Raw genomic sequence first — 26,490 nt, forward strand, 5'->3', positions numbered from 1 at the left:
CTCACGTGGAAATGCATCAGCGCAGTGGTTACTAAATCACCGTTTGCCTTAAAAGGAAATCCATTTCTTAAAGGTACTTGGTAAACCTACATCTTGAAGTGTGCTTTTAATTTATGGCAAAACTACAAAAAAAAAAAAAGAGAGAGAGAGAGAGAGAAGCTATTTAATGTGGCAGAAGAGGGGCTAAGTGAGAGTCTGGACACTTAATTTCCTCCTATGTCAGATTCGACTAGTGTGGTGCTTCTTGGCCTTGGCTGTACAGCAGAATGCCTGGGGAGGGTGTTAAGACACATGATGGGGGGGCAGACATTCTGCTTTGATTTGCCCAGAATGCAGCCCAGGCATCAGTATTTCTATAAGATCCCCAGGGGATTCCAGTGTGGGACCATGGCAATGGATGTTCCTGGCCCTCCCTCTTCAGCCCCAGCCTCCCCCCCCCCCGCCCCACGCCGGGAGGGAGGAGGTCTAGCTTCCAGAAGTATGTGAGCGATAAGAAGATGTAAGTAATCAATGATTGATACATCCCAGAAGCCCACTCAAAGCTAGCTACTTTGCTTCATAAGAAGGCTACCATTCTTTTTTTAAGTAATGTATTTATCAACCAAGCAAAAAAATCTACAACATCTTTGAAATAGTTTCCTCCATATGCCCTGCCTCTGCCATTTCTCACGGGTCTGAGAAGACGTTCAGTGGTCCTTCCCATAGCCCGACCTCAGCGCACATAAAGAAATAAAGCACTGCCAGGATGGATAAGTGGTATCTTCTGTGCGCCACTGAAAGTGTTCTAGGTCCCACTTCCACCCTTCCCAGCATCCTTCAGGCATTTGGGCTGGGGCCCCATGTACATTTTCACAGTTGGCCTTCAAGGACTGATTCCCACTTCAATTTGAATCTGTTGCCAGTTGGCCCCACCCAAGTCTGATTTCCCATGTGCTGGCTGAACCACCAGCATGGAAAAATATAAAATTCCAGAGCCGGAGTTCCTCCAGCCAATGTCATGTCAAGAGAACAAAGTCTATGTCAGCCTCCCAGGGTCACAGTGCTCCCACAGCCAGGGCACCATCCTGGAAGCCCATGGTAGGTGGCTCTCCAACACTTCATTTCACACTATCTACTCCCTGAGTCCAACTGTGGAGAACAAACCAAAAAAAAAAAAAAAAAAAAAATCCAAGGAGGCACTCATTCAAGGCCAGATTCCAAAAAGCAAGTAGCTAAGTAGAAGTTCTGAACCAAACCAAACTTCTGGACACTGGTAAACTACACAGTTAAAATCAGGATAGACATAGTTCTGTCCAGACACCGGCCAGTAAATCTCCAGGTTTCTAGACTGAATTGTCCAGTTCATTGCTTTGACTGACCCCTCTTTTTGGCTATGGAGACAGAGCTCCTGTATATTAAAACTTCTAAACAATTACTTTCCCACCTGAAAGCAGAAACAACATCTGGCAGAAATTTTCATCTTTGGCTCAAGAGATGAGATTGGGTTCTGTGGGGTGAATTTTGTAGCCTGGAGAACTATTTTCAAGTTGCTCTAGGCTTATAAAATTGCAGTTTCCATCAAAATTGTCTCAGTGTGGGAAAGAATGAGGAGGGCCACCCAGGTCTTTATTTGGGAGTTGCCTGGAGTTTCTATTTGCCCATAGAACTCCCCATTTTCAAGATAAAAATCCTACTTAATAAGGACATGTCTTGGGTTTTGTCATTACTCACCATTAAATTCGTCCAGATCCTTCACACCAGAAGTAGAGACAAGATGGAGGCAGAATGCCTGGGGAAAGGTCAGGGACAGATTTAAACATGTCTCACTAAGCAAATCGGCCCATGTCCCTGCTATCAAGCTACGAGGCCAGCTGTCACCCACTATATCCTTACCCTGGCCCCACCCGTCCTCTGTCCAGGGAAGATGTCCAAAGGAATCTCCAACCGTACAGATCAGTGAGCAAGTATTACTTCCAGAATAGGCCACCCAGGTGACCCAGGATGTGGAATGCCACCTAGAGCTTTTGAGGCCAGGAATGGGCACGTGGTCCCATTTGGGGAACACAGGCTGGTGACAGTCACACCCCAGATTGGAATGTTGGGTGCCTGCAGACACCATGGTCTTGGCACCGTCCGACTGTGTAGCTCACTGGTGAAAAGGGTGGGGTTTGGTGTCAGACTAACCTTGGTCCGGTTCCCAAGGCCTCTGTTCTCTCGAGGGAGACCTTGAGCAAGTTATATGACTTTCTGATCCTCGGTATCTTCCTTTATAAAATGAAGAAAGTCCACTTACTTGATAGGACGATTGTGAGGACTGAGGCAGTGTGAATGCTTAAACACAAAAGGCAGTCAAAAAATTAGAGTTATTTTTATTAACCTTTATGGGTGCCTAGAGTAATGCAGCTGTAATCAAACCTGTCCCCTAACAGAAATGATTGTGTACTGACTTGATTTTTTTTTCACTGAGCGATTTTTGCACCTCAAGTTATACACCAAAGTGGGTGTGTGGGACAAAGATGGGGCATGAGCTAAAGCTAACTTGGAAATTGCCCGGAAAACAAGTGAGAGACGCAGCCTCCAATGGCACAGAAGCCTGATTCCTACCAGCAAGGGCAAGGCCAACGTGGCTCTAGAAAACATCCTCACTAAGGATATTTTAAAAGAAAACCAGTCTTATAACTTCCAGATAGAAATTAAAAGTGACATTGGTTAAGGAAATGGCATATAATCGTCTTTCAGAGGTTGTGTTAAGAGTTACATTGAACTTGTGATTAGCGCATGAATTCTTAACACATGAGGGCTGGGGCGCCTGGGTGGCTCAGTTGGTTAAGCGTCTGCCTTTGGCTCAGGTCATGATCCCAGGGTCTTGGGATCCGGCTCCGCGTCAGGTTCTGTGCTCAGCAGGGAGTCTGCTTCTCCCTTTCTCTCCCTCTTCCTTTGTCCCACCCCTCTAACCTGTTCTTGCTCTCTCGCAAATAAATAAATAAAATCTTAAAAAAAAACAAAACAAAACCTGAGGGCTTCCAGCATGTTAGAATGGGTTGAGAAAGGTACACAGTATTTTAAAGCTTTTAAAAAACACTCTGTTGGGGGCGCCTGGGTGGCACAGCGGTTAAGCGTCTGCCTTCGGCTCAGGGCATGATCCCGGCGTTATGGGATCGAGCCCCACATCAGGCTCCTCCACTATGAGCCTGCTTCTTCCTCTCCCACTGCCCCTGCTTTTGCTCCCTCTCTTGCTGGCTGTCTCTATCTCTGTCAAATAAATAAATAAAATCTTTAAAAAAAAAAAAGAAAACACTCTGTTGATGATATATCTACACCTCTGAAGTTCTTTACCTAAATGGAATAAAGATGTACTCCAGCTACTGACCCGATCAACAGTCACCTTCACGTGAAGTGGGGATAGTGCCTCCACCTTCCTCCAAGGACTGAGCTGGCGCCTGCAATGCATTTAGCAGAGCACCTCGGGACCCCGTGAGTGCTCCTGGTCAAGGTTAACTGCTGCTGTCGTGGCTGCCTCTTTGGTGCTGCTTTTATTTTCTCAATGACTGGACCACATCTGTGCTAGACACGGGGTGGGGGCCTTCCGAGAAGAACACTCCACAACTCCAGTCCCTCAACACACTCAAAGACTCCAGGGAGAGATGGACATGTAAACACGTTCTCATACAAAGTGGCAACTTCTCTAACTGAGATCTGGACAAAATGCTACGGGGACCCGGAGGGGAGCTAAGGAAGGCTTCACAGAGGATGTTTTATATGAGTTTTAAGAAATGAAGAGGAATTGGTCTGGCAAAGGGAAACGGTATGCAAGACAGAGCAAACAGCATATTTGGAAGCCTGAGTTAATCAAAAGGTGTTAGGACTGAGTTGTGTTCCCCACCGCTGCCCCCTGATTCATATGTTGAAGCCGTATCTACCGTGCGATAGTATTTGGAGGCGGGACCTTTGGGAGACGATGAGGATCAGATGAGGTCTGGATGTGGGTGGAGCCCTCCTGATGGGATTAGTGCCCTTTTAAGAAAGGAATAGACGCCAGTGCTCGCTTTCTCTGCCATGTGAGGGGACATAGCTTGAGAAGGCAGCCATCATGGGCCAAGAAGAGAGCCCTCACCTGAAACCAAACTGGCTGGCACCTTGACCTTGGACTTCTGGCCTCCAGAAGTATGAGAAATAAATGTTGCTTAAGCCACCCTGTCTATGGTATTTTGTTCCAGCAGTCTGAGCAGACTAATCCACAAGGCATGGTGGTCTTTGAGCAATGGTGGTGACCTCTGGATTATGAAAGGAGAAATCAGCCAAGGCATATCAGGAGAAGGGTTTGGAGAGATTGCTGGAGGCCAGACTGTGACAGAACCAAAGAGCAAGCCAAGGATTTGGCACAGATGCTGTGGGTCTCCAGAACCAACAGATCTGGGCTGGGAAATGATGTGAATTGATTTCTTTCCTATGAAGATAAGTCTGGTGCCAATAGGGGAAGATAGAGACTGCAATTTAGAAACCCGGGAGGAGACGCCTCAGGAGTGCAGCGGGGGAAAACTGCTCATTATTTGGTGGGAAGCAGAACCCCCACCCACTCCACTGCAAACAGCCTTCCAATGAAATGGCTGTGCTCAGAGCTGGTCAGGTGCCACCAGGATCCTGTGGCCCCCGTGGTCCATCTGGAGAGAAGGCCTGGGGAATGAGGAAGGGGACCTCAGTTTGCTCTTCAGTGAAGAGACTTGGCTGGAAAGAGCTGTCATGTTTAAGGACAGAGCCAGAAATCAGAAGCCATTCTTACCCCCCCCCCGTAAGAAACAGGCCTTCATCTGTCCCAGAAATTCCCAGAACATGGGCATTTTGATGAATAAGAACAGGAGATCGCATATGAGGTCTCCCAGATTATGTTCCCAATGTGCTATGAAAGCCCATCACCTTGACTTATGCCTTTTTTTTTTTTTTGCCTCTGAAATGTGCCTGGGGAATTATGTGTGGAAGCTGAGCTTCAGCAGAAGAGCTCAAGATACTCAAGATAAAGGACAGGATGACCAACGGTCCTGGTTGGCCCAAGACTATCTTAGTTTTAACACGAAAATTCCCCCATCTTGGAAAGCCCCTCAGACCCGGGCAAATCAGGACAGCTGGTCACCCTAAAGAGCTATTATAAAATGCTGCAAAAAGACTGTGATTCAGATTTATCAAGTTTATAGGAGGCTCAGATAATACTTGGTGAAAATGAGGAGACGATTCTTCCTCCATGTAAGTTTAGGGGGCCATACACAAGGATTCATAGTGCACATTTCCTCGAATAAAGCCCAACATGTTGACCATGAAAGCCAGGAAGCAGGAAACATAAATAATAATAACAGCACTAACACACATACTGGGCACTCACCATATGCTAGGCACGGTTCGAAAGCTTTACATAAATTAAATCATTGAATCCTCAACAGCTGTATGATAATCATCTGCATTGTACAGAGGAAAAAAAATGGAGACACAGACATCATATACATAAGAAATGTATATGATGGAACTGGAGTTTGAAACCAGGCAGCCTGGGGCCAAACGTCTATGCTTTCAAACAGTTCTTATATATAATACATAACCACTCATGTTTACTGAGCTCCTACTATGAGCCAATCATGGTGTTAAGGATGTTCTCCGTAAAGGATCTCCTATAACCCTCCCAATAGTCTGTCTGGGTCTAGAGAGGTTATCCATTCTTTCAAGTAATATCTGCTGAGCTGATGCTTGTTCAAGAATTATAATATTATATTTTTACAGGTGAAGGAGGATGAGGGTTTGGGCCAAACGAATAGCAGCGAACCTGGAAGATGGAAGTGAGAGGCAGGACTGGAGAAAAATGTCCGAAGTGAAAACATCAGAACATGGGGAATGCGGGAGAAAAGTCAAGGATGATTCCAAGATCTTTTTTACTCCAGGGACTGGGTGGTTGGTAATCCATCCACCAAAAGTAAGACCAGAACAAGTTTTGCTTGAGGGGGAAGATAATGAGTTCAGATTGGGACGTGTTAAGTTTTGGCTCCTACGGGGCATTGTGAGTAGATGTGGCCAGAAAGTCCTGGAAACATGTCCGGAGCTTAGTCTCGAGGATTGGGAGCCAGTAGCCTAGACTTAGTGATTAAGGTCACAGGTGTAAATAAGATTAGTCAGAAGAGAACATGATAGATGACAGAGCCCTAAGAAATGTCAACATTTCAGGGGGGTCGCAGAGGAGAGCGTGCCAAGGAGGTCGCGAAGATTCAAGAGGGTTTGGGAGAGAACCAGGAGACAATGGTTGCCTGGAAACCAAGGGATAGGTGATGACCAGAAGGACCAGTGCTACAGAGGACAAATGGGAGGAAGGCTAGTGCAGCTCATTGGGCCCAGGGCCCAGGTTGGGACTGAAGACACAGGCCAGAACGTGATCAGATAGCCTCAAGAGAAACTGGGTTCCAACTCGGCCCACCTCTGAACTTGGTCTCCTTAACGATCCTCAGCCAGGAATAAAATCAAACCCAAAGCTTAGGGTTAACACTAGGTCTGGGGAGTGGGGGACTCCAGCTGCTGAGTCCGAAACATAAAGGAGCGGGGTGGGGAGGGGCAGGCCATTGAGACTGACACATTTATTCTCAGCTGCTTTTGCAAGCCAGAAGATTAGCTCTAAAAAGCCACAAACACAAAACAACACAAAAGCAAACAGTTTTTTTCAAAAATCCTTTCTTTCCATAGCAAAAGAGGAAGAAAGAAAGAGAAAGTAGTTCCGCCCTCCTGAACAAAATTCCCTGGGCCAGGTTTATGGCTGCCTGACCCCTGACCCCTGACCCCTGACCCCAGGCTGAGAATGCCGGAGCCTTACTAACATCAGCAAAGTATGCGTGAAGAGATGAGCTTTCCAAGGGTCTCATTCCATTGCCAAACCCGAAGAGCTCACCACTGACCTTGGAGCTATGGAAGATATTTCTCCCTTCAGGATGACAGAGAAAAGACAAAGCCGGGACAGGGTTCCGAATGGAAACCATCGCCTTCACGTGAGGCAGCTCTGTTTTTAATACACCCTGGGGAGAAAAATCTGGAAGTTAAGAGCTGAGTTAAGGAGAGATGGGGATGTAGCTCTGACCCTTGTTCAGCTCTAGGCGACTCGGCTCAGGAAAAAACACATGTTATTTGAAGTCTGATGTTCGACCTTTTTTATGGGAGTTGCCCATTATATTTATCTCCACACCCTTTAGCTGGTGTTGCCTGGGTATTTCTTAGGCTCTGAAGCCAGCCTCTGTATCTAAGTCTGTGTGATCATCCAAGCTTTACGAGGTCTCCCCACTAGCCCACCACACTTCATTTTTCATGTAGCAAAAGGATCAAGCAGAACATTCCTGCGGGGAGAGACACCGCCCAGGCCTGCCCACGCTGCCTCTCTCCCGGGCTGATAAACCCCCATCGTAAATTCTGCCACAACGTGAGGCTTCGACTTGCTATCGGTATGCTTTTCTCTTGGCAACACACCAGCTCTGTCCCATGAGATAAATCCATTATTTTCAGAGTCCTAGAGGCTTCCCGGGGGGCAGGAGGAGTCAGAGGAGCCTCTCCAGCCCGGGGTAAATCATCCTCCATTGCTGTTCGCAATCCTCAGGCTAACATCTCATTCTGGCTCCTTCCTGGGTCTCATCAGCGGTTCTGCCACAGAGCGATGTGGTACCTTCCAGACTTCCACTTCACCATCCCCCACCCCTTCCCAGCTGTTGTCAAAGCAACAGCCTCATTCACTGGGAAGTTTGAGGAGGAGAGATGGTGAGGTGGGAGGGATGGGCTAGGAGAAAAATGTACTGAGATAAGAGAAGCACTTGGTCCTCGTAGAACACATTACCAGAATACCGGGCTATGCCTCGGTGGACCTGGGACTGAACTTTAGAAATCGTGCCCTTTGGCTCCAACAGGTCCTCAGGTCTGGAACAGGAGAAAGAGAGAGAGGTGCGAGAATCTCCAGGATGCTTGTTTGCACATTGTGGACTACCCGTGCACCTTCATCCAAAGCCCTTGACCCAAGCTGGTCTGTGTCCTCTCCTCCTACTTAGTGACGCCACCGGAAAGAGACAAAGAGGCTGCCTGAGCCCTTCAGCTGCTTCGGCAGAACACGGAACCTCTGAGCGCCTGCGTTTAATCCCAGCTCTTTCCAATTCCAACCATTTTTCCCAAACAGATCACTTTTTTCTGGTCATGTCAGCAACTACTTTTGCATGATTGAGTGAATCCGCCATACAGATGAGCCAGTGTGGCTGTGGGGGCTGCCAAGAGAGAAACCCCAATTGATCTGGTGTTTTTCATCTTATTGACAAGAACTTAATTCAGTCAAGCTGCACTTCATCTTGGCAAAGCTTCAAACCTCAGGAGAAGGGGAATCACAATGCCACCTATCGCAACTGGAAAGTGGGTCCTGAGGCCATGTGGATGAGTGTGTCCGTAGCAACTTTTGAAAATAACTCATTTAAACATTTGCAACAGTAATCCTCAGTCTTTGGAGAGAGGTAATAACATCAAATAGCCATTTGGTTCTTTCTGGACTCTCTCCCCTCCCCCCCACCACCCAATGCATAGTTTCAGAAAATCTGGAGAAGTTAGAATTTCTTTTAAAATATTTAAAGTTAATTTCAGGGGGCACCTGGGTAGCTCCATCAGTTAAGCGTCTACCTGTGGCTCAGGTCATGATCTCAGGGTCCTGGGATCGAGCCCTGTGTCAGGCTCGCAGGGAGCCTGCTTGTCCCTCTGCCCCTCCCCCTGCTCATGCTCTCTCTTTTCAAAGAAATACATAAAAATCTTTAAAAAATAAAAATAAAGTTAATTTTAAGTGATTTTACTTTCAGATTTTTGGGGCAAATTTTGCAATACCTTTGTGTTCCCTCAGACACTTAGGATTTCTCCCAAAAAACCAATCAAGGAATCGTTTCTCTGTCCCACAGCCCAAAAACTGATCTTACCGATGCTGAGGGGGGTATGGAGTTTTTCATAATTCAGGGCTATCGCTACGGCAACATACATGCTAGGTGTAGACAGTGCTTTGAACACATCCTGTATTCTTCTCTCTCGCCGCAACTCCAGCCTCTAGCTGCTCTTCAGAGAAAACTGCACGAGAGAACTTCATGGGTTCTTATGGAAAGAGGGGCCAGAGAGAGAAATTCTCCCATTCTTCCATGACAAAATGTCTTCTGAGAATACCAGCTAACATTTATTGAGCTCTTATTATGTGCCAGGTACTACTTTAAGTATATTCACAAATTTAATCCTCTAACAACTTTCTGAAGGTGGTGCCATAATTCTCTCCAGAAACTTACAGATGGAAAAACTAAAGCACAGAGAGATCAAGCAATTTTCCCAGACTCACACAGCGAACATGTGGTTGTGCCAGGATTCTAGCAAAGGAAGTGAGAGTCCAGAGTTCCTGCTCTTAACTTCTTTTTTTTTTTTTTAAGATTTTATTTATTTGACAGAGAGACACAGTGAGAGAGGGAACACAAGCACGGGGAGTGGGAGGGGGAGAAGCAGGCTTCCCACTGAGCAGGAAGCCTGATGTGGGGCTCAGTCCCAGGACCCTGGGATCATGACCTGAGCTGAAGGCAGACACTCAACGACTGAGCCCCCCAGGCGCCCCATTAACTTCTATCTCCCAGCAGCTCTCACACCTGAGCGTGAACAATCAACTGGAGGGCTTATGAAAATACAGATTTCTAGGCCACACACCCAGAGTTTCTGATTCAGTAGCTCTGCGTGAGGCCTGAAGACTTACATTTCCAGCACATTCTCCAGTAATGGTGATGATGCTGGACCACACATCAAGAACCACTGGTTATGCTTTTGGCCCCTGGAGAAAACTCTTGCTAGAACCCTCTCTTCATCCCCATGTACTCCTCCAATCCAGAGGGGAAAAAAAAAAAAAAAAGCTCAATGAAAGCATTAGCTATACTAAGTTATCTCATGAGATCAATCCACCAGCCAGTGATTTGGGTGGCCTTGACAATTTCTCAGACTGCACCGTTCTAAGTCAAACTTGGGGGGATGCCAGAAGCAAAATCACAGCCTTCTCAGTAGAGCTTCTCTGGACGACTGCTGGGACGTGCAGCCTGCAGAAGAGGACTGGACAGCCTGTACTCTCTTCTCTCTCTCTACTCACTCCTTTGTTGATAACACATTGTTTCTGAGCCATGAGTATTACCAAACTGAAACGAATCTCACCCGTTTGTTAAAACTTCCTCCGTAGATGTTTGGAAAGTGATCTCTCTCCAAGTCAATGCAGAAGTACGTCCACATTCGGAATCACTGCAGAGCATACAGGACAACGGAATACACATGCATAGGGGAGGAGAGCAGAGCAAAGAGAAAATAAACACCGAGCAATTCTCTGAGAGAAAGCTGGGGCAAAGCTAGTGCACAGAAACACGACCTACAAGACAAACTCAAAGAAGGAAACCCAGTAGGTTCTGAGACTTGGGGTGTTTGAGAAGCTCTTGCACACGCTGAGATCCAAAAGATCTCCCCATCCTTAGGAAGGAACACAGCATCGGGTGGCCCGCCATGTCCTCCCAACACCCCACGCAAAATACGGAAACGTTTCACAGAGCATTTATTAGAATAGCCCTCAAAGGATACTTGGGGTTATAATATTCCACAAACCACAGACCCCACAGTTCTCCCATGTCAAGGTCAATGCCTTATCCATAGCAGCTTTGCAATCAATACTTGAAAATTAAAAACACTTTGAGTAGTTTGGCTCTTCGCCATCTATACTGAAGTATATTTGTGAAGAACTACAACTGCATTTCTTTCCAAATACCCCATAATTCTGATACTTTTGCCACCGCCCTTCTAACTTTTAGTTGTGTGTGTGTTTAAGTAGGCTCCACACCCAACATGGGGCTTGAACTCACAGCCCTCAGATCAAGAGTCTCATGCTCTACAGACTGAGCCAGCCAGGTGCTCCTTGCCACTGCCCTTCTATCCAATTTAACTAAGTCTAATTTAATTTTCTAATGCTTGAAGACAATTACTACATTGTAAGGGTGAAAGTTATTGCACATTTTCTTCAAAAAAAATAAAGTCCAGTTTCCTTAAAAGATCATTCTTAAAAGATTCATCGTTAAGCACTCCCATCAAATAATCCACTAATTAATCTTAGTCTATGACACTTTCCATCCTGACATTTTTCAGTACCATTTATAGCATTATGAAAATCACTGAGACCGAGTGTCAGAAGGCTGAGATTCTAATCCTGTCCCTGTAACTTAGTGGCTGTGTGGCTTACCTTCCTTTGATCTTGGTTTTCTCAGGTGCAAAATGGAAGGAAAAACAACTCACCCCAAAATATTCTCATGTATTAAGACAGGAATAAAAAAGCCTTAAGGAACACATATCTGAATTTTAATTGAATTATAATAAGTGAAAATTTATTCGGTGGGGGCGCCTGGGTGGCACAGTGGTTGGGCGTCTGCCTTCGGCTCGGGGCGTGATCCCGGGGTTACGGGATCGAGCCCCACATCAGGCTCCTCCGCTATGAGCCTGCTTCTTCCTCTCCCACTCCCCCTGCTTGTGTTCCCTCTCTCGCTGGCTGTCTGTCTCTGTCGAATGGATAAATAAAATCTTAAAAAAAAAAAAAAAGAAAATTCATTTGGTGGATTATAATTATGATAACGATCCTAACTAACGGTCACTGACTTTTTTCCCCCAGAGGTAGTGATGCATTTCCGTGGAAGAACAGGTGTGTGCTCCCCACCCGTGGCCACTGGGGCTGTAGGGGGACAGAGACAGACTCACGCCAAGGGCTAGTGAGAGGGGAGGAGCGCTTCAGCACAGCTCAGCAAAGGTTGCTCCGATCCAGAGAGTGAATTCAACAAACACATCTACACCGGCCCTTGGAGCCCGGAGAGCTGGTAGATACCAAAGCCAAGGTACAAAGAAAACAGGGTTGGAGAATAAGGGACATAAAGACAAAAACAAAGAGTTGATGTGGGAAGACAGGAGACAGTCTGAAAACACCCCGGCGGTAGCAAGCCGATGTCCACAGCTCTGCTTTCCATACCTCTCAGTCCATTTGCTGGGGGCAGCCAAGTCTGTTGAAATGGACAGGAGGCCGTCACATAGATCCTCTCACTCCACTTACCTTACAATCAGCGGCAGATGCTTGCGAGCTACCAGGAAATACAGAAGTACTAACAGGCCAGCCCACATTTCAGATTTGAACACACCACACCACTGTCCTTACTGAGGCCCTCTATCTCAGGCTGAAGACACTAATGTCTTGAAAGAGATTTGTTACTATTGATAGTTAATGCACGAATGGTTGCAAATGTCTTTCTTATTTATACACGTGCTTCTCTTAAATAAATTAGAACAGGGTGGAGTTGATCCCTAAGATAACCCCTCTAACATTCACTGATATTCTAATGTGTTTCTTGAATTAGAAAGGAAAAAATGGGGTAACACCTAGTGGTCTGGGAAATGCACGGAATCTGAGGGTTGCCCATGAGAGAGTTCCATCTCCTCACTACAGGGAGAAATGGCTGGAAACCCCCACTGGGTCCGAGCAAGCGGGGCAGCATCCTGGAGAGGGCAGAAGACCTGGCGTCAGTCACAGCTGATGGCCTGTTACGTAGTTCAGAGAATCTGGGTAGGGTACCAACACTTAAGGGCTCTATGCTCACAATGGCAAAGACCAGAATCCAGCTAATTACACCTAGTCTCTCATAACCCTGAGCTAATGAGCCATCTCGACGCTGATCATAAATCTCTCATCCTAAAAGAGCTCAAATTCATAATTTGGCTTCACTCATTTGGAATTTTTTTTTTTTTATAACAGCAGTAGTCAGATGCTGATTGACAGAGTAGAAAAGTATTTAATCCAGGGGCACCTGGGTGGCTCAGCCATTAAGCGTCTGCCTTTGGCTCAGGGCGTGATCCTGGAGTTCTGGGATCGAGCCCCACGTCGGGCTCTTCCGCGGGGAGCCTGCTTCTTCCTCTCCTACTCCCCCTGCTTGTGTTCCCTCTCTCGCTGGCTGTCTCTCTCTCTGTCAAATGAATAAATAAAATCTTTTAAAAAAATGCCTTAAAAAAAAAGAAAAGTATTTAATACAATTTTTTTTGTGAATGACTCATTTCCAATTTATGTACTAATAACTTGCGGTGGTCAGCCTCCAAGACGATACCAAGTGATCCCCATCTCCTGGTATGCACACCCTTGTGCAGTCTTTCCCACACGGTGTCAGGGTTTCTTGGTGTGGTCAATAAAATATGGCATAAGTGATGATGTGTGACCTATGCTAGGTCATGAAAGACATTGCTGTTTCTGCCTTGCCCCCTCAGGTCTTACTCTGGGAGAAGCTAGCTGTCATGCTGTAAGGATACTCAAACAGCCTTATAGCAAGTTTCACTAGAAAGGGGAGTGAGGTACCAGTCTTCTAGGTGGGTGCGCCATCTTGGAATCAGGTCCTCCAGCCCCAGGCTGGCCTTCAAATGACTGCAGACTCAGCTGACAGCTTGCCTGCAGTCTTGTGACAGTCCCTGCACCAGAAGCACTCAGCTAATCCATTTCCAGAAACTACCTGAGATAATAAATATTTATGGTTATGTTAAGCCATTAAGTTTTGGGATGATTTGTTAGGTAGCAATAGATAACAAAAATACAACTGATATGCTAATTACAAATTACTTTCTATCATTCATTTGAACCAGATACTCAAGGATTTCTTTTCCAAAACTTTTAAAAAATTTTAATAAAGACTTAATGCTAATTCTCTACATGTAGCCCAAATGGGTTTCAGGTTTTATTGTGCATATATGATCTGTTTCTTACTTTGACCAATTGGTAATATTATTTATTTGGAATTAGAGTTTGTTCTCCATTGGTGACCACTCAGAAGTCATCGAAAATCTGGCCCATTGTATGTTTGTGTATATTCTATGACAATGTCTAGTGTGCTACATGGGACATGAATAACTAAGTTATTTGTGCTTATTTAAAAAGCCACAGAGACTCATCAAAAGAATTTTATCATATCGAAAGAATTGCCTTTCCTCCCTTGCATTTGGCGGAAAGGTTTTATGGTACCAAGAAAGAATGGGCAGCATGGGTCATCTCTGGGGATTTTTGTCCCTCTAAAATAGAACAAAAGATTTCAGAATTCTTCTTCCTCTTTAGCAAAAATCAGGAGGGAGGAAGCCTGAAACCCAAACAATTAACTCTCACCACAGGAAAGGTGTGAACCACAGGCATTGTCTAGAGAACATCTTTCTGCTTAGGCCAACGCGTCGTCCTTGATAGACTCCATTTCCTAGAGCGTCGTGCTGTAGGTGGGTCTGTGTGTTCTGAGAACATCTGACACAGCAACATCTGGGAACCAACAGAAAAAAACATCTTCCAAAGTCCATATAAGCCCTGTTTACATTGTTGCCATCCTGAATTATATGTTCTCCTTTAATTAGCGCAAATAATCAAAAGCTAGCAATATTTACAAAAGTCTTAGTTACGATTTATTTTCCTCGGGAAAGAATTATACCCACCCATTGCAGATTGGGAAATGAAAGAAATCAGACTCTAATCAAGATTGTGGCCTAAAGGCTAAAAAAAAAAAAAAAGAAAAGAAAAGAAAAAAAGGCCATCCAGAGGGTATTTCCTAAATGTTCCAGCATGGGTTTCTCCCCCTCAAATACTTCTAGCTACCCTTATTTTCTGATGAGAATTTCTTTACTTTTCATCTCTCCACCTCCAGGAAGCCTTCCTGATACCTAGATTATGTGAAGGGCCCTTCTTCTAAGAGCCCCCTCCATACAATAAACATTTTAAAGGCTCTGTTCCTGTTTAACTAGTTTTAAGACCCTAGTGCCTAGCACAGAGCCTGACATATAGTAAAAACAAATAACATGTACTGACTAAAGTGTACATTGGACCCATGACTTTTTTAAAAGATTTATTTACTTATTTTAGAGAGAGAGAGCACAAGTGTGGGTGCATGTGAGTAGGGAGAGGGGCAGAGGGAGAGAATTTTCCATGCTGAGCACAGACCCCACTGCAGGGCTCCATCCCACAGTGGAGCCCTACATGGGGCTCGATTTCAGGACCCCGAGATCATGACCTGGGCCAAACCAAGAGTTGGACGCTCAACTGACTGAGCCACCCAGATGCCCCCTGGACCCATGGTTTTCATATAACACTTTGCTCTTCCTCATATTGTGTTTATTAGACAATTCCTTTTTATTCACTTTTTTCTCTGCCAACCCCCCTTCATAGCTCTCATTCTGAAAGTCTATGTCTTGCTAAGTCTCAACCAGCTGAAGGCAAAAAACAGGACCAAAATCTCCACATTTTCACCCAGAGTGTGAGAATATTACCACCCAAAAAATGACCATGTAACTTCACACCCACTATGATGGCTATAAGCAAAAACAGAAAAAAACAAATACTAGTAAAGATGCAGAGAAATTAGGAGCCTCATATATTGCCAGTGGGAATATAAAATGGCTCAGTCAATGTAGGAAATCAATTTGGTGATTCCTCAAAAAATTAAACATGAAAGTACCACATGACCCAACAATTCCACTCCTACTTACATGCACCAAAGCACCAAAAACAGGTTGTTCAAGCAAAACCTTGTACCCAAGTGTTCATAGTCGCACTGTTCACAGTCGCCAAACGGTGGGAACAATCCAAATGTCTATTAACTAATGAAGGAATTGATAAAGAACACATGGCATCTCCATGCAATGGAATGTTGTTTGGCCGTAAAAGGGAATGAAGTTGTGATCCATGCCACAGCACGGAGAAGCCTTGAAAACGGTAATGCTAAGAGACGGAAGCGACAAAAGACCACCTACTACACAATTCGATTTATATGAAATGTCCAGAACACGTAAATCTATAGAGAAAGAAAGTAGATGAGTGGAGGGGCGCCTGGGTGGCTCAGTCAGTTGAGCATCTGACTCTTGATTTTGGCTTAGGTCATGATCTTGGGGTCCTGAAATCTAGCCCCATGTCGGGCTCCACGTTCAGTACAGAGTCTGCTTGTCCTCTCCCTCTGCTCCTCACTCCTGCCCAAAATAAATAAATAAAGTATTTGAAAAAACAAAGAAAGTAGATTAGCGGTTGCTTCGGACTGGGCGAGGATGGAAGGATCGTTGGATGGCTAATGGGTAAGAGGCTTCTCTCCGCATTGATGAAAATGTTGTAAAATTGACTACTGATGGTTGTACATTATCTGTGAATATATTAAAAGCCATTAAATTGCACACTTTAAATGGGTAGAATATATGGCATGTGATTATAACTCAATAAAGTAATTTTTTAAGATTTTATTTATTTACTTGTCAGAGAGAGCGCGAGCACAAGCAGGGGGAGCAGCAGGCAGAGGGAGAGGGAGAAGCTGGCTCCCCAGTGAGCAACGAGCCCGATGTGGAATGTGATCCCAGGACTGTGAGATCATGACCTGAGCCGAAGGCAGATGCTTAACTGACTGAGCCCCCCAGGCACCCCTCAATAAAGTTATTTTTTAAAAGAATACCAGGTAGCATAAGGAAATTCATTGAGGTGTTGGAATCGTTCTGTGTTCTGTTTGCGGCAGTTGTTGTGAGACTTGGTGCCTGTGTTAAAATCTACAGAACTTTACACTCCAAAACAGTGAACTGCACTGCCTTATAAATTTAAACCCAATATGCGCTTCGTTGGAACTATGAGCTGAGATCCATGGTCAACTTCAGTTGAGACTGGTTTATCTACTTAAAAAGTCCTGTGTGTCTGCAAAGAGAACACTCAGATTCAAAGAGCTACGCCCAAACCTAGCTCGTGAGGCTGCATTCCGCAGCTGAAATCCAGACCATACGAAATCACTTCAGAGAGATCATCACCCATGTAGTCTTGTCTACGCTTCATGCTTTGAGCAGACTTGTTGATTCAGTGGTCCAAGGTTTCCTTCTAGGTCCCAGAAACCGCTGGTGATTGTTCGAATTCTCTATTTCACATGTACCAGATAATGAACTTGGGCCCCAAATGGAGAAGGGCAGGTGGTGAAGTAGGAACTAAACCGGGTCACCACTACCATCTTGTGACCCTCTTGTGGGTACTTGGGAAGCCTGCTTTCCTCACCATTGAGACACCTGCTGAGCCCTTGCAGTCGGTCCCCTTGCAGTCAGCGGCAGTCCTCGGAGACCCTGACTGAAGAGCAGCACAGTCTATAGCGGGGACCATGTGCATGCGCTGAATGTGCCGGACTACGCAGCACCCACAGGCATGAAGCTCCTTGAGAGCAGGGACCACCTGAATCAGCTGGGATTAGATCCGATCGCACATACTGGAAAGCCCAAAACAAGGGAGGCCTAAACACAAAGAAGTTACTCTGCCACGTAAAAGAGGTCTTCAGAGAGGCAATCTATGATCGACATGAAATCAAACAGGAACTAAGATTCCTGCTCCCTTTCTGCTCCATCAACCTCAGTGCATGGCTTCCACATTTATGACCCAGGATGGCTGCTGAAGTTCCAGATATCACATTTCAATCCCAGGCAGCAGGAAGGAGAAAGAGAAGAAATAACACGGGCACACTTCCTGATTGAATCAGCAGTCTTTAAAGAGCCTTCCTGGAGATCCAGGGGAAGGTTACATTTGGATTTCAAGGACCAGAACATGGTCACAAGGCTACAGGTAGGAGAAAGGGAAGCTAAAAAAAAAAAAAAAAAAAAAAATGTAGCTTTTTAACTGGGCACCTTGCTGTCCTCAATGATGCAGGAGTTCTGTTGGTCGGGAATAAGAGGGAACGAATGCTGGGTAGACAACATGCAGTGTCAGCCCAGCCAGCCCCGTGTCTTCTGGCGTACCCTGCACTGGCCCTGGGAGGAGCCCATTAAATGCTGTTGATTTGATCTGATCAGCAGCAGCCCGGCCGGCTGATCTAGAAGCAACTTTGCTTTCTGCTTGCATAAACAGGCAATTCTCTAGTCTGGCCCATGGCACAGGGGCTAAGCAAATAGGGCATGGTTTGTCCAGTCTTTGTGAATTAGGAATAGGTCAAAAACATTGATATTTTCTCCTGGGAACCACAGCTCTATGTGAAAATGAAAGGAAGTTATTTCAATTTTCTAAACCACCCAGGCTTCTCCGTTAGGTTAGAGAAGAAAACTGTGTTATTCTGTCCTCGAATTCACCCCCTGATTCTCCCACCCACAGATCCACACAGAGCGATGGAAAGTAGTCACATCTGAAGGAGTATGGACTCGAGGCTAGGTACCTGGTGTGCACCCACGGGCCGCTGAGAATGTGCCCCTTCTCTCTACGGGGAGTCCCTGCATACATATCCCCTCAGGAGAAGACAGACTCACGGACCAGCTCTTGTCCAACCCTCGTATTTGTAAAAACCCTTGCCTATAGGGAAGGGAAAGAAGATGCAAAGTGAGTAAGTAACTTGCCTCATTCTGAAGGCGGAGCTTTCAATTTGGGTCCCAGCTCTCGGTCCACTGCTCAAATCAATACAACCCAAAATAATATTGAAAAAGAAAAAAAAAAGATTTACCATTGAGAACCAAATATTTGAGATTTGGAAACATTTTACATTGCTGTCTACACAGATTTAACTATCCAGATCAGAATTTGATTCTTGATTTTATCTTGCGTTGCCTTGTTCTCTACGAAGTCATCAGTTCAATCCAATCATTATTTATTGAAAGCTTACTCAGTGATCAGCACTATGTTATGAGGGGGATATAGAAGGACCACAAGATATGGCCTTATGTTACTGTATTGTTAAGATAGAGGACCATGAGTGGTGCCTGGGTGGCTCAGTGGGTAAAATGTCTGCCTTTGGCTCAACGTCATGATCCCAGGGTCCCAGGATCGAGCCCTACATGGGGCTCCCTGCTCAGTGGGGAGCCTGCTTCTCCCTCTCCCTCCGTTGTTCCCCCTCCTTCTGCTCTCTCTCTCCCTCGCCCACCCTCTGTCAAATAAATAAATAAAATCTTTAAAAAAAATAAAGAGTTGTTTAAAAACAAAAAGACAGAGGACCATGAAATAATGAGGTTAATTTTTAAACAAATACACCAAAGACTATATATACACCCCTGTGAGAAGTTAGGAAGGACATAGTGCAACAAAAGTGTCATTGCTCAAAGTCTTTTTAGAATTCACATTTGGGAATTCTTTTCAATAGATGAACCAAATTACATTGGGTGCCTATAATAGCCACTGGGTCTTCTTGCTTGGAGAATGGAATTCCTCTTTCGAGGCAAGCCAAAGTCATTCAGCACCAGGTCTGGTAAAACAGGTGGATATGAGTTTAGGTTCCTGGTGACATTCTATCAGCCCAGGGTGGTCTTCCCCCAGACCTCTTTTTCCATAATAGAATCATCTTTGTGTGTTTAGGCCGGTGGTTCTCAAACTTTAACATACATCAGAACCACATGGAGGGCTTGTTAGAACATAGATGGCTGGGTCCAAGTTCTGATTCTTCAGGTATGAATGAGGCCTGAGAGTTTGCATTTCTTTTTTTTTTATATAAGATTTTATTTATTTATTTGACAGAGAGAGACAGCGAGAGAGGGAACACAAGCAGGGCGAGTGGGAGAGGAAGAAGCAGGCTTCCCTCTGAGCAGGGAGCTGACCTGAGCTGAAGGCAGACACTTAATGGCTGAGCCACCCAGGCGCCCCAAGAGCTTGCATTTCTAATAAGCTCTCACGTGATGCTGGTGTTGCTGGCCCAGGAACCACACTTTGAGAATCACTGCTTTAAGACAGTTATTTTAGGTTTTCCTTTAGATAGAGCTGCACTTAATCTTACCTGGTATACATCATCCTTGCTCTCAGTGAACGTCGCTACTACCTCTCATACTTAGTTCTGGACACTTCATAGCCTTGCACGTTCCAGGTATGCAACCGGTCATGTGCCTGTGGTCCCTACCAAGAATGTATCACTTTTCACCCAGAGCCACAGAGGATGGAGCTAACATCTGTGATGGAAAGGGCTCACAGGCATTTCTGTGATGAGAATTTGAATGCTGCCTAGCACCCAGGCAAGTCACAGGTTAGGGATAGAGCATTCCTGGAAGGGATGTTAATTATCATCTAGTCTAACTATCCCCACTCCTCTCATTTGAGAGCTGAGGAAACCAGGTTACCCAATAAGTTCACCCAATTGAACCCAAGTTCAAGGTCTCCCAATAAGTTACAGGACAGTTACATAGGATCCATGAGAAAGTATCAAAGTCACCTTCTGTCTACAGAGAACAGGATCGTGAACTCAGCAATCAGTACCGAACGCAACATGAGGTAGGTCTAATATGGTGTGCATCCCCCCCAACGACAAACAGCGCACATCAGACTGCATCCTTCTACCCCTCCGTCCTATAGTAACTTTGATGGGAAACATCACTATTTACCCCCCTGCGGTGAAATATTCCTCCTGCTTAAGACATAACCGTTGGCCCCATCTCCAATGATAAACCCTCATTTCTAGGAGATGACAGGGGAGGTGAAGTGAAGGTCAGCTAGCATGCACATCCTCCCACTTCTTTGGCGTAAACATTCACTATTCGTAGTGAATGTCCACATGTCAGCAGAGAAACGGTCAAGAAACCACAAAGAGTTGGCTTGGCTGACCCCCAGTAATGTTCTAAGCTTCAGTGCAGTGTCAACATCTGTTCTCAAGCTCTTCTCAATCTGGTACCAATTGATGGGATGGCACTGATGCTTTCGAAGCCACATGCAAGGAAGAGGCTGCTGGGGAGGAGTGGGGTGTGGGGGAGTCTTCACGGTGGGAAGAAAGGCTGGAAAGTTGAGGGAGGACAGAACCTGGGGAGGCCTGATTTCTTTTACTGTCTGCCCACTCTGGAGCTGGCTGTTTAGGATGATGGATCAGGCCTGCAAACCACAGCCATATGGCCTGCGGTACCCTGTTCCATTTGCTCAGCATCACAGTACCCGTCCCCCTCTCTGCCCCTATCACAACACACAGCCCCTAGAGAAGAACTACTAACATCCCCTCCTTTTTTTACCACCATGAGTTTTGTCCCTTTCTGCCTCCCCCCTGAAACCTGCTGGAAACTCAACTTCTCTAGAAAACCATCTCTGACTCAACTATCTACCTGCCGCCCCTCCAGGAAACTTTCAGGCGTAATTCCTTACAGTGGGTTGAGTGCCTTCTCTACCGTGAGCATTTTATCTTCTGTTTTTGGTGATTGAAAGCAGGTGCTTTATTTCCTTGGCGAGCTTTTGCTCATGTTGTTCTCATCACTTCCCCAGTTCTTCCAGCTCCTCCCATTCCCTGTGGGGCCCTGTCTAAGGTACCAGGAAAAGACAGGTCAGTACTCCTCTTGTTACGGCTGAGCAGCTCTCAGAATGCTGCTAACAGTTTGGGGAAGCTTGAAAAGCTAGGTCTGGGAAAGGTCTGGAGAGACATCCTCAAGAACCCACAAGGGCAGGTGTGCCTGGTTGCTATGGTTACCAGGACTTGGTGGTCTAGCCACCTCCTCCTTACAAGACAATCCTCTTGAAGCACAAAGACGCTCAGGTGCTCAAATCCAATTCGGCCCCCGAGTAGGGAGGGCAATGCTGGCTATATCTTTCAGCCAGCTTGTCACCATGTCACCGCATAGTTAGAGGTCACCAGGGCTGTGAGGGGAACACACGGGGAAAGCCACCTTATGAATACTTGTTAAGATTCGAATGAAACTGAACAGTGAAGTCAAAGCCAAACGTTCCCTGCGCTCTCTGAGTTTCACTCTGTTTTGCTTTCTTTCTGTTTTCTCTTGAACCAGAACTAACATCAAATCTGTCCGTGTGGTTCCTGGGCACCTGGTGGCCAAGCCTTTGGATGCAAACAGGGCTGGGGCAGTGGGGAAATAAGTGAGCTAGGACTCCAATCAGGACAGTCTCCTCTTTCTACCTGAGCCTCAAACTATGGTTTTCCAGGCTCCAGATGGCGATCATGATTGTTAAAAAGCAAGCATTATCCCTGTTAATGAGGATAATAAAACTGAACAATTCATGAGCACCAGCAACATATGGAGCACCCAACAAAACACAGATTTACCCCGCATTATCAGGAAATGAAGTTTTCCACATCAGTGAACTTTCTGGAAAATTAGGGCTTACCTCTTTAGCTGCCATATTTTTTCTGAAGATATTAACTGTTCGGGATGGAAATCGGTGTCCAAGATGTAGGACCCTTTCCTATCTTGCTAAACAGTTTGTCAAATATCACATACACCATTTTCTTTTTCTGGATGTCTCATTATGAACATGCAACGATGCCCAGGGGGAGAGGGGTGTCTCCATTTGTAACGGATTTGGGTCTTTACTGGGACAGCCCACTTCATCTTGGCTTAAAATCAGCTGTATGAGGGCTCGCTGCTGTTGATGCACCTTAAGTGAGAACCAGGGCTTTCTGTCTTTAACCAGGTATCCCCTACAGCCTTGCCACTCAAAAGGGGGTCCCCGGAATAGCAAATCAGCACCTGGGAGGTGATTAGAAATGCAGACTCTCTGGCCCCATCCCTGACCTGCTGAATGAATTAGATTCTGAATTTGAACAAGATCTTCAGATGATTCACATGCACATTAAAAGTAGAGAACGATTACCCTCCAGCTGTGCTTGCCAGCTTGTCCCCGGCCAGTGACATCACCATCACCTGAGAAGGCCTGCTAGCATCCAGGACACGGGCCCTGTGTAGACCCCAAAACCAGAATTTCCTGGAAGAGAAACCCAGAAATCTATTTGTATCATACTCTAGAGGTCACTCTGGTGTGCACCAACACCGAATATCCCGTTCTAGATTTTGCTCTCCAGAGGTACTCAAATTGTTTTCTATGTTAATGCCAATTCTTCATTTCAACTTTTACTAATAAACCAAACCCACAAACTTTTGCAAAGCAGGGAGAGTTTTGACCAAACCTCCTGACGAAGGCATCTCTGCAGCTCCTTCCACCATTTCTTGAGGGTCTGAGAACTTGACTTTGCGTGGGGGTGGGGGTGGGGGTGGGGGTGGGGGTGGGAGGGGCGCTACTCCATCCCAGCCCCGAGCTGCGCACGGCTGCCGGGCTTCCCAGGGTCGCGGACTTGGGGTTTCTGCAGACACGTCTGCGGGGACAAAACTCAAAAGCCCGTCGCCTCCTCATCCCCCGCGGGCTTACCCTGCTGCTCCGGTGTCTGGGGCCCTGAGGGGGGAGGCGGGGTGGTGGGTGCAGCCGGAACCGGACACCCAGACCACAACCTAGATACCCCGCTCCCCACGCCAAACCGCTCCCTTGGGGCACACACGTGGTTTTTATTAGTCTTCATTAAATTGAATGGAATTCTTGTCTTTGTGTTTCCTGGGTATCCTGTCTCCTCCTGACTAGCAAGCTGACAGGTGTAAGTCCTTTTTGTCTAAGCAGATACAATCCCATTTCTAATTTTCTGACATAGTGGTTAAGATCTCTGGCTTTACTAAATGAAAGAAGCCAGATGCAAAAGGCCCCATATTGTATGATTGCATTGACATGAAATGTCCCGCAAAGACAAATCCATAGAGACAGAAAGTAAATTATGTTGCAGGGAGCTGGAGGGAGTGGGGAATGGGCAGTGACTGCTAGCAGGTACCAAGTTTCTTTTTGCAGGGGTGGGGTGATGAAAATAAAATGTGGAATTAGATAGTGGTGATGACTGTATAATCTTGTGATTATAATAAAAACCACTGATTGTACACTTTAAAAGATGGAGATGTGAGTTATATCTCAATTTTTAAAAAGATCTTGGGCTTGGGATTCAGAACATCTGAGTTCAAATCTGGCCCCTGCCACATCCCAGCTGTGTTACCTTGGACAAGCAAATTAATCTCTTTGATTCCCAGCTGCATAGTCTATAAAGATGATAAAAGTACTTATATCATAGGTTTTTTGTGAGATTTAAAGAAGATAATCTTTGTAGCATGCCTTGCACATTATAAGTGCCAATAAATGTTCATGACTAACTTTGAATTCAACAATTCTCAATTTTCAAAATGTGTGAGAATCACCTGGGAAGCTTGGTAAAATGAATGCCCCTTAGATTTTCAAATTTATAAGCCTGGAATTGGCTTCAGAATCAGCATTTTTAATAAGCTTACCATTCTGATACAGATGGTCTGGAAATGACACTATAATCAATACTGTCCTACACTTTTGTAAAATGGAAAAATTGATAAGCAAATGTTTTAAGAATGATGTGTTAGTTTCCCACTTAGGATGTAGAAAACTGGAAAGAACATCACTCCTACCCTTACAGCCAAAAAAAGATGGACAATCTGCAAATTCAAAAAACTTTTTTTGAGCCCATCAGAGAGCTGGGACTGAAGGAACCAGCTAATGCTAAATCCAAGGGAACTACAGGTACCTCGAGAGAGATAAATATAAGCACTTGATTATTTGGGGCCAATGTCACCAGACCCAGATAAGAATAATTCACAAATTGCTAAAGGCTGAGCCTAGGCCAGTAAAAGACTATAGAACCCCTGGGGACATAGACAAAGGCAAATTCACAGCCTCTTGCTGGTTTTCCTCCACAGACCTCATTAAGTCTACACCAAAAAGATGGGGAACAGGACATGAGTCTTCAGGCAGCATCCTACGTGCTGTAGGCCTGGGAAAAAGAAGCAGCAGCCACTGTGGGAAATGCATGAAATTCCACCTGGATTCTTATCCCCTGTGAAATTTAGCCTTGAAATGTTGGTGGAATGGCAACAACCCTGTCACTCTTAGGGCACTGGTGAAAAAGCTACTGCAGCTGGGGGGGGGGGCGGGGGAAGGAGCTGGGAGTGGAGGGGCAAACTCTACAGCCTTGGGAAGAAGCAGGAATATGTTCTGGACCCAGACCTATAGCGAAAGATAAAGGACAACCACTGTGAAAGCACTGTTCCCAAGATCCAGAGACACAAGGCCTGACTACAAGTGAGACTTAAATCAGAACCTCAGAGAATGCTTCCCCACCACCAGGCTAACAAGCATCTAGTAACTAGTGACAGTACTCTACTGCTGAGAGAGGTGCAAAAGCATGGTGAGAGACCCCATGGAAGCACAGTACAAAGGGAAAATCTACACCCAAGGGTAGAGCAGACATTGGGGGGGAAATACCCAGCAAACCAGCCACAACCCTGAACACCTGAGGAATTTTCAAACTGTGTTCTATTGAAAGTAACCATAGCAACAACAAGTCCCACACTGGTGCAACTCCTAAGTAGACAGATTCAGTCCCCCCAACTAAGTGCTAAGAATTGGAAAGACATGCCCACTTCCGGGTGTAAACAACTATTTAACTCGATCCCTGATACCCTATACAAGATGTCTGGCTTTCATCAAAAAAATTACACGTTATATGAGGAAATAAGAACAACAAAAACAGTCAAGAGGCAAAGCAATCAACAGAACCAGACTCAGAGATGACACAGATGTTAGAACTATCAAACCGGGAATTTTATTTTATTTTTATTTTTTTAAAGATCTTATTTGAGAGAGAGAGAGAGAGCACAGAGGGAGAGTGAGAGGGAGGAGCAGAGAGCCTGAACTGGGATTTGATCCCAGGACCTTGAGATCATGACCTGAGTTGAAGGCAGATGCTCAACTGACTCAGCCACCCAGATACCCCTCAAACAGGGAATTTTAAATAAATATGATTACTCTGTTAAAAGGCTCTAGTGGAAAAGATAGGAAACATACATGGTGACTTCCATCAAGAGAGGGAAACTGTAAAGAAAGAATCAAGTGGAAATGTTAGAAATGAAAACCATAACCACAGAGATAAAGAATGCTTGCAATGGGCACATCAGTAGACTTGAAATAGCCAGGGAAAGAATAAGTAAATTTAAAGATAGGTCAATAGAAATTACCCAAACTGAAACCCAAAGGAGAAAAGAGTTAAAAAAAAAAAAATAGGGTGCCCAAGAACTGTGGGACAATATTGAACAGGCTAATATGCATGTATTTGGAATCCCAGAAGGAGAAAACAAAGCAAAAAAATATTTTAAGAAATAATGCATTTAAACTTATCCTCATTTATTCCATTTTCAGTGCTCTTCATTTCTTTGTGTAGATCCAAGAGTCTGTCTGATACCATTTTCATTTGCCTGAAGAACTTCCTTTAACATTTCTTGTACTCCTAAGTCTGCTGGAAGTAAAATCTTTCAGTTTTTGTTTGTCTGATAAGATTTTATTTCTCTCTCATTTTCAAAAGGTGTTTTTGCTGGGTATGGAATTCTGGGTTGACATTTTTTTCTTTCAGCAATTTAAGAATGCGACTCCACTGTCATCTGACTTGTATAGTTTCTTTTTTTTTTTTTTTAATGATTTTTTATTATATTATGTTAGTCACCATACAGTACATCCCCGGTTTCCGATGTAAGGCTCGATGATTCATTAGTTGTGTATAACACCCAGTGCACCATGCAATACGTGCCCTCCTTACTACCCATCACCGGTCTATCCCATTCCCCCACTCCCCTCCCCTCTGAAGTCCTCAGTTTGTTTCTCATTGACTTGTATAGTTTCTAACGAGAAGTCCACTG

At 45.2% G+C, this 26,490-nt stretch overlaps 1 long non-coding RNA gene across 2 annotated transcripts in view; it reads right to left on the bottom strand.

Annotated features, from left to right (window-relative positions):
* The window catches only part of LOC148110624 (uncharacterized), a 36,260-nt gene extending 34,437 nt beyond the window's left edge, over positions 1-1,823 (bottom strand). The window contains exon 1 of one of the 2 annotated variants that reach the window (XR_015721803.1): positions 1,711-1,754. This is a non-coding gene — a long non-coding RNA (uncharacterized LOC148110624). Of the gene's footprint in view, positions 1-1,710 lie in introns of both variants that reach the window. The other variant, XR_015721802.1, reaches the window with a different exon arrangement.
* Between the last annotated feature and the right edge of the window lie 24,667 nt (positions 1,824-26,490).

Source organism: Ursus americanus, chromosome 2 (genome assembly GCF_024610735.1).
Source record: "Ursus americanus isolate L20-20 chromosome 2, mUrsAme1.1.p, whole genome shotgun sequence".
Lineage (NCBI taxonomy): Eukaryota > Metazoa > Chordata > Mammalia > Carnivora > Ursidae > Ursus > Ursus americanus.